This window comes from Sciurus carolinensis, chromosome 2 (assembly GCF_902686445.1).
Source record: "Sciurus carolinensis chromosome 2, mSciCar1.2, whole genome shotgun sequence".
Lineage (NCBI taxonomy): Eukaryota > Metazoa > Chordata > Mammalia > Rodentia > Sciuridae > Sciurus > Sciurus carolinensis.
The window spans coordinates 31775173-31788961 of record NC_062214.1 but is presented as its reverse complement, the minus strand read 5'-3'; the positions used below and the strand labels follow the sequence as shown (position 1 = coordinate 31788961).

General features: G+C 41.2%; 1 non-coding gene across 1 annotated transcript; it reads right to left on the bottom strand.

Annotated features, from left to right (window-relative positions):
• Positions 1 to 244: 244 nt before the first annotated feature.
• On the bottom strand, positions 245 to 317 carry Trnaa-agc (transfer RNA alanine (anticodon AGC)). Its single transcript has one exon. It is a non-coding gene; the product is annotated as a tRNA-Ala (tRNA).
• Between the last annotated feature and the right edge of the window lie 13472 nt (positions 318 to 13789).

The following is a 13789-nucleotide window of genomic DNA, read 5'->3' as shown; positions in this document are numbered from 1 at the left end:
TATGATACAATTTTTACTGAAGTCTTTTTTTTTTCTTCAGACTTGATGCTAAATAATTATCAGGATCTTTCGCAGAACCAACACTATTTCCAAACTCTGTCCATCTTTCCCTGGTCTACATTAAGATATTGTCATGCTTGCTATTTTTGATGTAATGCTGTTCATGGTAACCCTTAATTATGAACATTACTTCCCATTCAACCCACATGTGAAACCTGCATATGCTTTTTTTTTTTTTTTTTTTTGGTGGTGCTGGGGATTGAACCCAGGGCCTTGTGCATGCTAGGCAAGCACTCTACCAACTGAGCTATATCCCCAGCCCAGCATATGTTTAAAATTGAAAAAAGTTTACCCTAATAAATAAGAAGGCATGCATGTACACGTGTTTCTTAAAGATAATAAAACCCAAGCGAAGAATAAATTTGGATCATTTTAAATTGTCTGAATGTGTATTAGAGGTCTAAGTTATTCTTGAAGGTATATCTTCTGTACATACTTCTATAAATGTTATATTTATATTGTTAACAGTGTTTTCTTTCCTTAAAGTCTAATATGAAAGAGAATCATACTGTGAAATTTTATGTATCCTCCCACAAGACTATTTTATAATTGAGAAATAACCATCTATTTGTTAGATAGTAATTACTTCCAGGGTGCCACTAAGACCAGCCCAATTTATAATTCACTTTTTAAATCTTTTGACGTTATCCCTCTTGTTTCCTGAAATAAATGCATGTAAAGCAACAATTCCTTCACTGGCTTCTCTCAGAAGGCACCTTCTCAAGAATACATATAAAACAGACTTCCCAGGCTGAAATGGGCAGAGGTTTTGAAATTCCTGTAGGGAAAAGGAAAGACGGCACTTTCTGAGACTACTTCTAGATCTGGGGTTGTGGGCTTTATGCCAAAGATAGCTGTAAGGAATAAGGAAATGAGAGAAAAGCAACTCTTTAGATCACAGGATCCCTGGAAGTTTGTCTTTCTGATAGCACTCTGATAACAGTTGGTGTTTGAATTAAACCTAGAATGTTCTACATCTTAGCCCTAGTGCTAAACACCATATGTCAGTACAAACAGGGCCTATCTAGGCCTATCTGCAGGTATTCTTTTTCCAACTGAGGTCAAAATATTTCAGCTGTGACATCACCATCTGTTATTGAGGAAAAGATTAGGTTATCAGAATAAAAGCTCTTGCCCTGGAACAAAATATGGTGCATATGAAAACTTGTTTTCACAAATTCCCAGCTGTGCATGTGGACTGCAATAAAGATGGAGAAGGAGGTTTTGGTTCAAGTTCTCTGGGAGAGGTTAGAAAAGTACCAAATTAACCTGTCTGATACCTTATCAGTCCATTTTGAGTAATCAACTAAGCTAACATTCTTGCCTTCTACAAATCATTAAATCATGCCTGGTGGACCCGGAAATCTCCTAGTTCCTCCAACATAAAGCATGGCTGGAATGTGAGGAAACGTCAGATTAGGAAGACTTTTCCCAACAAAAGAGAGTTAGCAATTTGCTTGAGACTTTAACCCTCTTTAATCTGAGTAAAGTCTTTCCATGTTAGATTAGACAGATAAATTGTGTCTGATCTATGGCACAGTCTGTTAAGTTAAACTGGGCCCTAGGGCAGCTACCCAAAGTTCTAAAAGAAACAATGGTGTCCACAGGGCTAACATCTTTATGACCCCAGAATGTCACGTGCATAAACACGATACAAGACGTGAATGTCTATCAACCTGGGTCCATTCTTTATGGTTTCATTTAAAGGGTAGAAAGAAGGACTGGATTTTAGAGACACTCCTCTCTCTCTCTCTTTTTTTTTTTTTTTTTTTTTTTTTTTTCTTTCTATCCTCTTCTCTCTCACCAAAATCCTACCTTTTAGGGACTGAATTAATGACATAAATGTTATCTCTTTCCTCAATTTATTCACACCTCTGAGAAATTTAGTGAGGCACTGAGATACCAAAATCTATTAGAAACAGAAAAGGAAGAAACACACACACACACACACACACACACACACACACACACACAAAAAAAAAAAAAAAAAAAACAGCAGTGACAAATTCAGAATTACACTGTACCTAGACAAACATGTGAAGAAGTCTCTTTCCTCTCAAATTGGCTCATCTTGGACTTCCTATAAAATACAGATGGTAATAAATTCTTGCTGACTATTTAAGTATTTTCTTAACCACCAAGTTACTAAGGATAAATATGCAACTTATTGAAAATTGTGTATCAGAACCCTGAAGATTTGTACCCTTCTATGCCAAAAGGCAGAACTATAGAGTAGACACTCAGACTGCCTCAGAGTCCAGCAGAACCTGGAACAGCTCTCTTAGGAGATTTTAGCCTCCCTGGCAATGCATTGGATAGAGTTGATATTTGATAAAAATTGACACAAGAGCAACTTTGAAAGAAGGACTGGATTTTAGAGACACTCCTCTCTCTAAACAAAAGTCAGGAAAACAAAAGAAAATTTCTTTTGTCAGGAAACAAAAGAAAATACGCTCCAAGATGGATGATAAACTCTTTACAAAAAGGAACTGTGTCTTGTAGAATTTTTTATTTCTGTAAGATGACTGCTAAATATCTGGTGTAATACCTCCCTCATTATCTGGTTGGTGGGAGTGGACTGCTCCTCTGTTTTCCCCTGGGCAGTGGGCACATAAATTGATTGTATGGGCAGTGGCAGTTGGCTGAGGTAACCCCCACCCATTACTCCAGCATCTAATCTACAAAGACACCTTCACTCATTCTGATCAAGACAGGTAGAACTGGGCACAGTGGCTCACATCTACAATCCCAGTGACTCAGGAGGCTGGGGCAGTAGGATTACAAATTAGAGGCCAGCCTCAGCAAGATAATGAGACCCTCAGCAACTTAACAAGATACTGTCTCAGCTTTAAAAATGAAAAGGGGTGGAGATGTAGCTCAGTGGTAGAGCACCTCTGGTTTCAATCTCCAGTACCAAAAATGAAAAAAGAAACAAAGAAAGAATACAGGGAGATAACCTATGGGGGTGGGGAGGGGGGAGTCTCATTACCAACAAAGGTAAAAGATAAATACATTATCCACCTTACTACTTACTTTTAGACAATTTATATTGTCAGTTGTCTCCCCAAAGACCTATACTTTGGGAATTCTGTGGTTCTCTTTTAAACCAGAAAGATCACAATGCTGGTCCTTTCCTGCCTATATCTCCTACTTTTAAACACCCCTTAGCACATCTAAGAGATTGCAGTCTTGAATTCTGCCTGAGTTCCCCAGGGCCATTCGAACACTGTTTCAGTTATCTACTGCTGTGCATTCCACATCACCTCAGAACACAGTGACTTGAAACAACAATCATTTCATTACTCATGTGGGTCAGGAATTTGGGCAGGACCAAATGGGACAACTTGTCTCTGCTTCAAGAAGCTGCACTCAATTGTCAGCTGGACTGGGCTGGGCAAGGTTGAAGATCCAAAATGGCCCCAGTACTGGTTATCCTTGGTTCTCTCTTTATAGCCCCTCATTGAATGACCTCCCTGTGTTCTCTCATCTTTAAGATGTCTGTTTCTGTAGTAGGATAGCTTGGGCTTTTCCATGTGGTCTCTCAGAATCAGTAGCCAGAGTTAAAGCAGAAGTTACAAGAGCTCTCTATGAGGTCTGAGTTTGGAAATCCCAGAACATTCCTTCTGCAGCATTCAACTGGTCAGAGCAAGGCTTAATGTCAGGTCATATTCCAGAGGTGGGGAAATAGACTTGCCTTAATGATGGGAGCAGTAGCACATATATACAGACTGGGAAGGAGTCATGGGTGATCATCTCTGTGGGCAGTCTACCACAGACCCTGAACCACTGGTCACAGCTGCTTTCTATAACCAGCCTGTTGCCCCAGGTGGTCTCTAAATTCCTGCAGTGACCAATCTCAATTTCTCTCTTCATAGAACTAGAGACATAATATACCTTAGCTGTTCTTCGCCCACTCATGGCATGCTTGGAGCATACCCTGGCATGCATGCTCTTAACCTGGTCACTGTTCATGTGATGGAAGGAGCACTCAAAGCTTATGTCTTCCAAAGATGTTTTAGCCCAGTTCCTAAGAGAACCATGTCAAGAAGTGATTCCCACCATCTCTATGTATATACCTTTGATCTTCATCCTGAGTCGCCCTGCAGACATTTGGATGGATATGGGCCATTGGCTCTGCCCCAAACTTTCTCAACTCAGAGTTTAAGTGCCCTGTTCTATATGTCTCTACCCTATTCCAGATCTACAGTGCCAACCTATACCACCTGTCCTTTCTTTAAAGTCTGTCTCTTGGTTAAAATCACTGGGCTGCATATTTCATGGGGTGGAGAATGGTACATGGAAACTGATTAAAATGTGGGTTCAGCTCCACCTTGGTACTGACACTTTATCCCTGCCCACCCCCAATCTTGGGCCAAATTCCAAGAGATGATCTTTGTTCTCTATTGAGAATGGCTGTGAGTGACACACCCTTAGGATGCTTTTTATATATGCAAGTGGGTAGAAGGTCACATACTTTACATGTACCTTCAGACTTTGGTTGAATAGTTGTGATTGGATGAGGATTACAGAACTCTAAAAAAATCAGGATGGCATCAAGGAAAACACAATTAAATATTATCTGAAAATAATTTGCCTAATCTACATGCAGAGACAAATCTATACCACATACAAATTTCACTGATAGTTTTGCTTAAAATCCCATGATTCAGCTACTCTAGTTCCCATCTTACAATAGTTCTTAAGTATCACAGACCATGTAAGAAATATAATGAAAGGGGAATAAACTATTTCCTCTAAAAAATTGCACAAGCAGATAACAATCTATATTTATTTCAAGATATTTGCCCATCCCCTGAACTCCACCCATGAACTTCTTGTAAAAAAATTCTAAGTGAAATAAGATGCAGTCTTTTGGAAAAGGAAGATGATGATCAATTTAGAATAATTTTATTGGGAATTATGCAGCCAGAGCATATGTATCCGTCTTACGCATTCCATTCTAATTAATGTCTCATGTGGATCTTATTACGTAGGTGACCTTCTGACCTTTGGTCATCTCCACCTTTCTTTCGAAAGATCTGATGGAAGTATTCTGTAATAACCATGCACGCTTTCAGGCCAGTGCCTCTTCCTTAGGGGGAAAAAAAAACCCTCTTAATCGACGCCTCACATGCATCATAGTTCTGAGTTTTGTAAGAGGAGGATCTTATCCTGGAGGGTTTTGGTGACAATCCAATTTTCACATGAGCATAATAAACTGAAATTACTGGTTGCTATACATCCTGCCTATTGTCCAGAGTGATACACAGTGTTCTAGAGAAACAGAAACAAGTCTGGAAAGGATCATGTGTAGTTTGGTCATTTCTGAGGTCAGGTACTAAGTCCATTTTGATGGGCAATGTGAGCAGATGCCCTCCTCTCAATAACTTAACCATTTTTAAAGAAGTTTAAGTAGAGTCATGAAATGTAAGTTGGTAAGTTGAATCTGAAGGCAATTGTGATTTCCCAAGTCATAGCTCAGTGCCAACTCTTGTGCATATAATTCAAGAGCAATGTTTAATTCACCAGGAATCCAATTGTTAAGGTGTCCTTCATATTAAATATTTTGCTAATTTATCTCATTTCCAGATTATCACAGACTTAATCCTGACCATGAACAGGAAAATAAAATAATGTAATAACACCCTGGGAAGGTACAGTGTCTTTTATCAGTGATCTTGAAGCACCTCATAAGCATTAATTACTTCTCCAAACATGCTGGGAGGGAGATGTGGTTATGACCATCTTGCTGATGAGGAAGCAGATGCCAGGTCAGGAATTGGTGACTTAAAATAAACCACCTGAACTTGACCAGGTCTGTATTAGAAAGGAAGAAAAATGACCAACTCCACAACAGAGCTTTCGGGACACTTGCCCAGCATGCTTCATCTGCTGCAGTCAACTGTACCCTGACCCCAACCATCATCATCATTTCCTGTTTCTTCCTCAACTGACAATCTTGAGTCTCATCACCAGGTAACAGAGCCCCTCTTTCAAGCAGATATCATCCAAGATGAATTTTGTAAGCTAGGTTCCCTGGGTACCAAATAAAAAAGAATCAAGGAAAACTAAGTATTCTGAAATTTCTCAGACCAAGAGAGGATTCTTTGAAAAGGACAGTGTGTGTTATAAATGTCAGACTGTAGCAAACCTGCCTTGGCCCTTGAGGACTCAATTTTGAACAAGTTATTCTTCTTGTGGGAACTAATGATAAGATGCTATCTGACCTTGTGGCATTCTAATACATGGGTGACGTGCAACTAATTCTGTCTTTCTTGTGGTACAATCTATCCCATAAATCGGGTGAAGTACTACATTAAGAAAGTAACTTCTGCTCATAGAGTATGCTCACTACTGTCTGCCTCTTTTGATCTTTGTCTTAATTTTCTCATTTTCTAACCTGAGTTTGGAAACCTCAGTGTAAGGGTTGATGTCGGAGCCAGAAGAGAGTCACAGAGCTCATGCATCACTAACCATCATGGAACATTCTAGAAGCTTCCCAACTTGTAGGAGCCCCCTCAGTGGACAGATCAGTCTCTTTGGAGTCAATCTATCAAATATTGGATAAATCAAAAAAATCTTATATATTCTGGATATTTCTGCTTCTCTCCCCTCTCTCCTTTACCTTCTCTCAAATAGGCAACAAGCAAGAGATTAGGTCCCAAATAATGATAGCCACTGTGGATTAAAGTGTGGACTACAAAATAAAATCATGATAAGTTAGTTCCATGTCACGTCACTAGAGAGAAAGGTTACTCACAACTGGGGAAAAAATACTTTTTCCATTGACCCACTCAAAACAAACCATGACTTCATCGGGGCTGGATATATGGTGAGTTCCACTAGAATATCATGCTCTGGAATTTAGGAATTAGAGGAAGGGGCCAGAGGAAATTTTAAAATAGACCTAGAGGGTGGTCAAGCCTGGTTCACAGATCTGCTGCGCTGTATAACCCACAGCCCTCTGGGAACTGTAGCAGCGATGTGTTTTACTTTTCTATTTTGAGCCTGTGACTCACATTACAAATATTGACTTCTATTTCTCTATTAGCATCAGATTTTTTTTCTTGAATCCTCCGAATTGACTTTGACTATAACTTTGGTTAATATTAAACCTCTTGGGTCAACACATTTTTATAGCTGTGAGCTGCTGCAACCACATAGAGTGGGGATTGGCAAAGAAGCAGAACAACCAGGAGCAGGACACGGAGAAGCCTCTTCCAAGCCCCTTTCCCCGCCCCCAGTCGACTGACTACCTCACATACTCCTGCCAGATCCATCTTTCCAAAGCATCAGTGGATCATGTTGAAAACCTTCCATGGCACCCCACTGCCAAGGGAGGAAGGTTTGAATTCCACACCCAAGCTCTCCAGGATATGAAAAACTTCACACTTTCTGACCCCAAAGCCTTCATCAAATGAACCACCTCTACACACACACATCATCTCTCCCTTGCTTCTATCCTCCAAGTACTTTGGGTTTTTCTTATGACAAATAAGTAAACTCACACGTACGTGAATTCACACCCAGCTTCTCTCATCTCCTGCATCATAGGCTCGTCTTTGTAGCCTTACACCCCTAGCACCAGAACCAGGCACATGGGAGACAGATAACGAACAAACATTTGCTGAGCTCAATTCTGCCTTGAGGTTTATCTGTTTCCTTTAGGCACATGAGTAATTGTCACATGAAGTAGTTAAAACAGCCATGCTGCAAGGTGACTGAAGCAAGATGTCTCAGGGAAAATTGAAAGGTGTTTTGCTAATATCCAGCAGAATTAGGGCATGAAATGTATGTTCCCCTTATTTTTGAATAATTTCTGCTGGGTGATCTTTAAAAGAGAAAGCAATGGGGCAGTAGAAAGAAGTGGAAAACAGGAAGAACAGGAGATATTTTTTCAAAGAAGGGAGAAGAATGGAAAAACCAGGTATCTCACAAAACAGAAAAAAGAATCCCTGACAGTGTCAAGTGAACTTGACCTCTCTCCTTCATGGAACTGGAAGTAGCCAGATAAGGTCTGTCTCTTTGTCTGTACAGGAGGAAGCCAAGGCCAGCAAGGGTAAATTGTTTCCCTTCCTCTGGGTGCAAACATTTAACTGAAAGCCAGTATTTGGGGGCATTGTGGTCGGGCATCCTAATCAAGTTAGCTGGAAGAGCAATCGGCACGTGTGCAGCTATTGGAATCCTTCCAAGTCAACAAGCGCTGGTCATTCCCCTGCTCAACATCAGGTGATGCATAGAGTCCCGAGGATACATGAGGGGAATTTTTTTTTTTTAATTTAGTCAAAATCAACCTAGGAGTTTAAAATGCTCTTTTATGTTAAGGAATGAGGAAGAAAAGGCTGAATGGTTCTCAAAGTTGGCTCATTTGCGGTGTTGTCAGCAATGTTAAGCAGGTCCCCTAATTTTCTGAAGGTTTGAGAAATGTCTTTTGTTCACGTATCATTGCCTATGCGCAATCACTAGTTTGAATCTGCACCAATGTGCCTATGATTGGTTTCCCTGGTCTGTGATTCAACCTTCTGGGATTTCTAATCAATTACTGGCATATTGGCCTCTTTGGCAATGTAGGCCAAGAAGCGTGTGCAGGTGCAGACTGGGTTCTGTGCCTGCTGACTCATCTCCCATCCACTCTCTAGTGTTTCTACAATAAAACAGTTGACCTCTATGCAATTTGGGTCTTCTATCAGCTGCTTTGTATCAGCCTTGTTTGTTGAGACACTAACACCCATTTGGTTCTGGAAAAAATCGAGGGAACGAGGGGGCTATTTGACAATCAACCTTTCTAGAAAGTCCATGAGTGATTTGTGAGTTTTCTCAAGGTTTGTAGTAATGGACAAACAAGGGACATGTGTTTCCATTTGATCATATCCCTGTGGATGCTGAAAGTCCATATTTTCCTGTTGCTAAAACTTAATGGAAACAAAACTAAATAAAACAAATCCCTCAAAAGGAAAGCAGCAACACTTCTCTTATGACTCATGTTCAATGTCAATAGAAAGATTTGTTTTCTCCAAAGGAGTAGTTCAAAAAGGAAAAACAACTGAAAAATTCTAAAACAAAATACAACATATGTTTTATCATTATAAGACCAAGAAGAAAATGTGTATGACCAAAGTAAGTTCATTAATTTGCGTATTCTCATTCTTTCCTTCTCTCTCTCAAAGCAAGCACTGGACCATCTTTACCTTTCCATATGCACAGGTATAATGGATTTGTAATAGAAATACAGATTTTTTTTTGGTGCTGTGAAAGGAGCTCAGGGCCTTAGGTATGGTAAGCACACCCCCAGCCCTTTTATGGCAAAACTGAAAACTGAATATTTACTTCAGTTTTGTACGTATCTAGTCTGAGGGTGAGCAGTCCACCTATCAGGAGGAAGCAAAGCTTCTTGTCAGGGGTTCAGCTTGCTTTAGCCCTTCAGTGACAGGCATACCTACTTAGTCCCTGGCTGCTAATGAATTCCATGAGCCAATTTCCAGTGCAGTTTTGGACAACTTTAAACAGCATCAGCAGCAACAATAACAAATATCATTGACTGAGAGCCTGTTAAGTACCAGGTACCATCAAACTCCTTTCTATGCATTGTCCCACTGATTCCTCAAATGATCTCCCTGGGCATCAAACGTTGACTTTGATCATTTTATAGACATGAAATGAATATTTCCTGGGTGTGATTCAGAATGGAGAGGGTGAGTGGTTAAACTTAGAGGCCAAAAAGAAAGTTTGAATTTTTAAATTCCAACTTTGAGTCTGAATGTGCTTTACTTCCCAGAGCTCACCAGAGAAGGATGGGAGGAGATTGAATTTAGGGAGTCACGTTGGCCAACTGTGATGTCTAGTGAAAAACATGACAAGGTCACAAACAGTCACATAGAAGGGGACCCCTCCAGATCTCACCTCTCACCATTGAACCCCCAGTGCAAGGCACATGCCTGGCATTTAGGGTCTTAGGTATATATTTGCTGGAAAGAGGAAAGACAGCTTCTCTCCTGCATGCTAAAGTGATTTCTGGAACACTCTAAATGTCTGCTCCTGATGGGAGATGGCCTTCAGGATGGAGAGAGCCTCCTCTGTGCTCAGGACATTTGTCTACCACTGCCTGCCATTTCAAGGTTCTCACAAAGAGCCTTGATAACTTTTCACTAACCAGCACTAAGTAGGGTATACGATTAGCCCATGATCTATGTAGGATCAAGAGCTCAGCTTCCCTTTCCTGAGTTCTCTCTGCTCACGAGACCCACAGGCCAAAAATACACTCTTCCCACTGCCAACAAGGCCACAAAGCCCCATCATGGTTACTACCCTTTCAGTGCCCTTCCCACTCTTGACCTCTTTTGCTATCAGAAGTTTCTTTCCTGTTGAATTTTGTAGTTCAGGCTAAATGTCCAGGGAGAAGCCATTGCCTGTGCTTCCTGCAAACCCCACTGCTGCCCTGAGCTTCCATCTCGTATGGAACCAGTCTCCCTGCTTCAGTTTGCCCCTCCATATATCCCACGCCTTACACCCTATAGGAGATGCAGCCTCTGGTTTGCTAAGGCTCCTACTCTGGCTGCTTATTGAACCAAAATGTCCTTTTCATCAAGAGTCTTTTCAGTTTTCATCATCTAAAGAGAATATGATGATTCAATGTGCTGTTTCAAGGTCTAGATAAAAGACCATCAGTAGAAATTGATCAGAAAGGAGCATCTGTACTGGTGATGTTTGTCTTTGAAGTGACTTTGCCTTAACTGATTGGGAAAGCACACATTTCATTTTCAAAGGTTCTTCAAGTCTTAATGCAACAGTGGGAATTTGGGCACAGTGAAAAGCTAGGGACAAGGGCTCCTAATCGTGTAAGGTAAGGATCAGTGCTGCAAACTCTGCTGCAGTTCCTTGCAGCTGTCTTGTTGCACTTAGAAGCCTGTCCTCTCTGTGGCCCTCAGTGAGGATTTGATAAACCATTGACCTCAATTATTAAGTGTGGAGCAGCAACAATATTAAACCTGACTCTTGGTTCCCTGTTGAGCTATCATGTGTCTCTCTGTAACTTGGCAGGAACCTTTTTCTCACCCCATGTCCTTCCTATTACCCTGCAGCATGTCCTGAGCCCTCCCGAGCAACCCAGAAACCCAACTCCAGATTCTCAGAGATGAAATTGTTGGACACCTGTGCTGATAGTTTCTGAAGGTCAGCACTTAATCAACACCTTCCTTCCTTCTCAAGCAGTTGGATGGTCACTGGGGGTTGAGAGGGTTATCTCTTCCATCACTGGCCATTGCTGGACCCTGAGAAGCAGGCTTGGGTCTCCAGAAAAGGAATGAAGTCATTCCCCTGCCAAGAGTTGCTTTCATATTTTGCTTTGTATTAGAAAACTGAGCCTCAGAGGAGTCTGGATAAGGATTTAGAGGAGACTTCTTCCCTCATGCAGCAGACTGTAATTTCTAGACTAGCCGGTTGCTACATCTTTAGCCAAAAGAAACCCAAGGAGAAATTCCACCAACTATTAAATTGCACACACATACATATGAATACATATGTATTTGTGTATATGCATATATATGCATTTATAGCAAACACTGTGATATGTATGTACTCTATATCATTTAATCCTCACAGCAAGCTGCTGAAGTAGGTACTGTCGTTAGTTCCATTCTGGAAGCGAAGAAATACAGGAAAAAGAGGCAGTGGTGTGCCGATAAATGTTCACAACTGACACTCCATGTTAAAAAAAAAAAAATTCCAATATGTGACATTGGCCAGCTTCTGTAGGAAGTAATCTTCACTCCATCTATAAGATTTTTAACTACCAACACAGAGTCACTGAACACAGAGATGAAAACTAACTTTCTCAAATGTGCTCCAGCACACCCCTGGAGAGAGGTCATTACCTCCTCAATGTCACAGAGTTGAATTTTGAATACAAGATGGACCAGCTCCAAAATCCATACTCTGAAGCACCAACAAAGCATATACTCAGACATTTTGAAGGGCCCCCTCTGATGAGCAGATTGTTTGGTGTGTTTGTCTTAATCAGTTATTTCTCAGCCCCATCCCAATGGCATTTCTTGGCAGAGATAACGTAATAATGTGTCTTGATGGTTTTGGTCTTCCCTGCATGCTGTACATACCCATAGATTGTACTGGAATTCCACTGAGTTGATTGAATTGGCACTAAAAGGACAGAGGATGTTCTTCAGTGAAGTCCTTGGAAGATCCAGGATCAGTTATCTAGGAAGAGGCAGTGGGAATGGGGAAAGGGAAGAGGAACCTGTCGAAGTGTGAAGATTGATAGGGTGAGGTGGGGACCAGGCACTTAGAGCAGACTTTTCCCATTTACTTTTTCTCTTAGGCTGGTCCAAGTGTGCAGAACTCTTAAGGACACCCCACCTGTCCAGAACTCATTCCCCTTCTTTCCTGCACTTGGTGGCCTGTGAGTCACTCTTGGTTTGACTTTCAAGTAATAGGTGGAGACAGGAGAGGCAGGGCACCCTTTGCAGATCAATGCTGGCAGCTGCCTGAGGTATGAATTTGGAATGCCTAAGCCCTCATCATCCAGACTCTTTTGCATCCTGAGATCCATTTTTTTTTTTAACAAAGGATAAGTTGGTAATTTTACTGCCTTCACAATTAAAGCTGCAAGATTCTGTTTGCCACACATTATCAAATTGACTGACTTGAGAGATGCAGAAGCATGTCTGGGATGCTTCTGTGATACACTAACATGAAAATGGGTTAAGTCATAAGCTACGGTTGGGCCACATGCCCCAGCATGATCATTAGTTAAAATAACCCTTCGTCTGCCCACACATAGCATATTTACATATATGCCCTTATTTGACCCTCACCAAAACCCTGAGAAGACAGTTTGTAACCCCATTTTCAAAGGAAAAGACCATAAAAACATCTTCTGACCTGGCAGGGAGGCTCCAATCTACTCAAATGGTTTAGTTGAAAAAACATGAAGAAATGCATATGGAGGTTTGCACAGGTGAGGGGAACCAACGGAGAGGGTGAGCCACCAGGGGTTGGGGCAACAGGGAAACTTTTCCACTCCCAGGTTTAGAGCAGAAGGGAGGGAGCAACATGACCTTGTGACCGAGACCCAGAAGGAACTGCAGCCCTGGGTGGCAGGATACTGATGGAGCTGTGGCCATTCCTGAAGAGCCTGATTACTGCCAAACCTGAACCTGAACTGGAGAAACTTGAGAAAGAAATACCCAAGTTTTCTCTATCATCAACTGGGAACCAGAGGGCAAAGGCGGTGGTCCTCAGAAGTAGCTGAGCACCAACCAGGGCAAAGAAGGGTAGACACATCAGAGGTGACACATGGAGATTAACCAGCACATGAAATGACTTTCCCAAACTCACAGAGGAAGTTTTTGCTGGACCTGAAAGAAAACAAAAGCATCCTGGTACAGAAGAAAGACCCAGGAGACAGAGAGTCTCTGTGGCCTGCATGGAACCAGTTTTGTTCTCTTGGTCTCCATTTTCTCACTTCTAAATTGGGACATTGAATTTAATTAATCATGAGACACTGCCACTTTAATACTTAGAATTCTTGGTCTTCCCCAAATGATACTATTCACAATATAACTTCCTAAAAGTGGAGTTGGTTTCTTTCTTCTCTCTTTGAATATAGAATGTCAAAGGCATATTTCATGTGAAACAACAAAACTGCACCACAGTGTGACAGTCACCATGTGTCTGCCTAAGGAACAAGACTGGTGAGAGGTGGAAAATTCCCAGT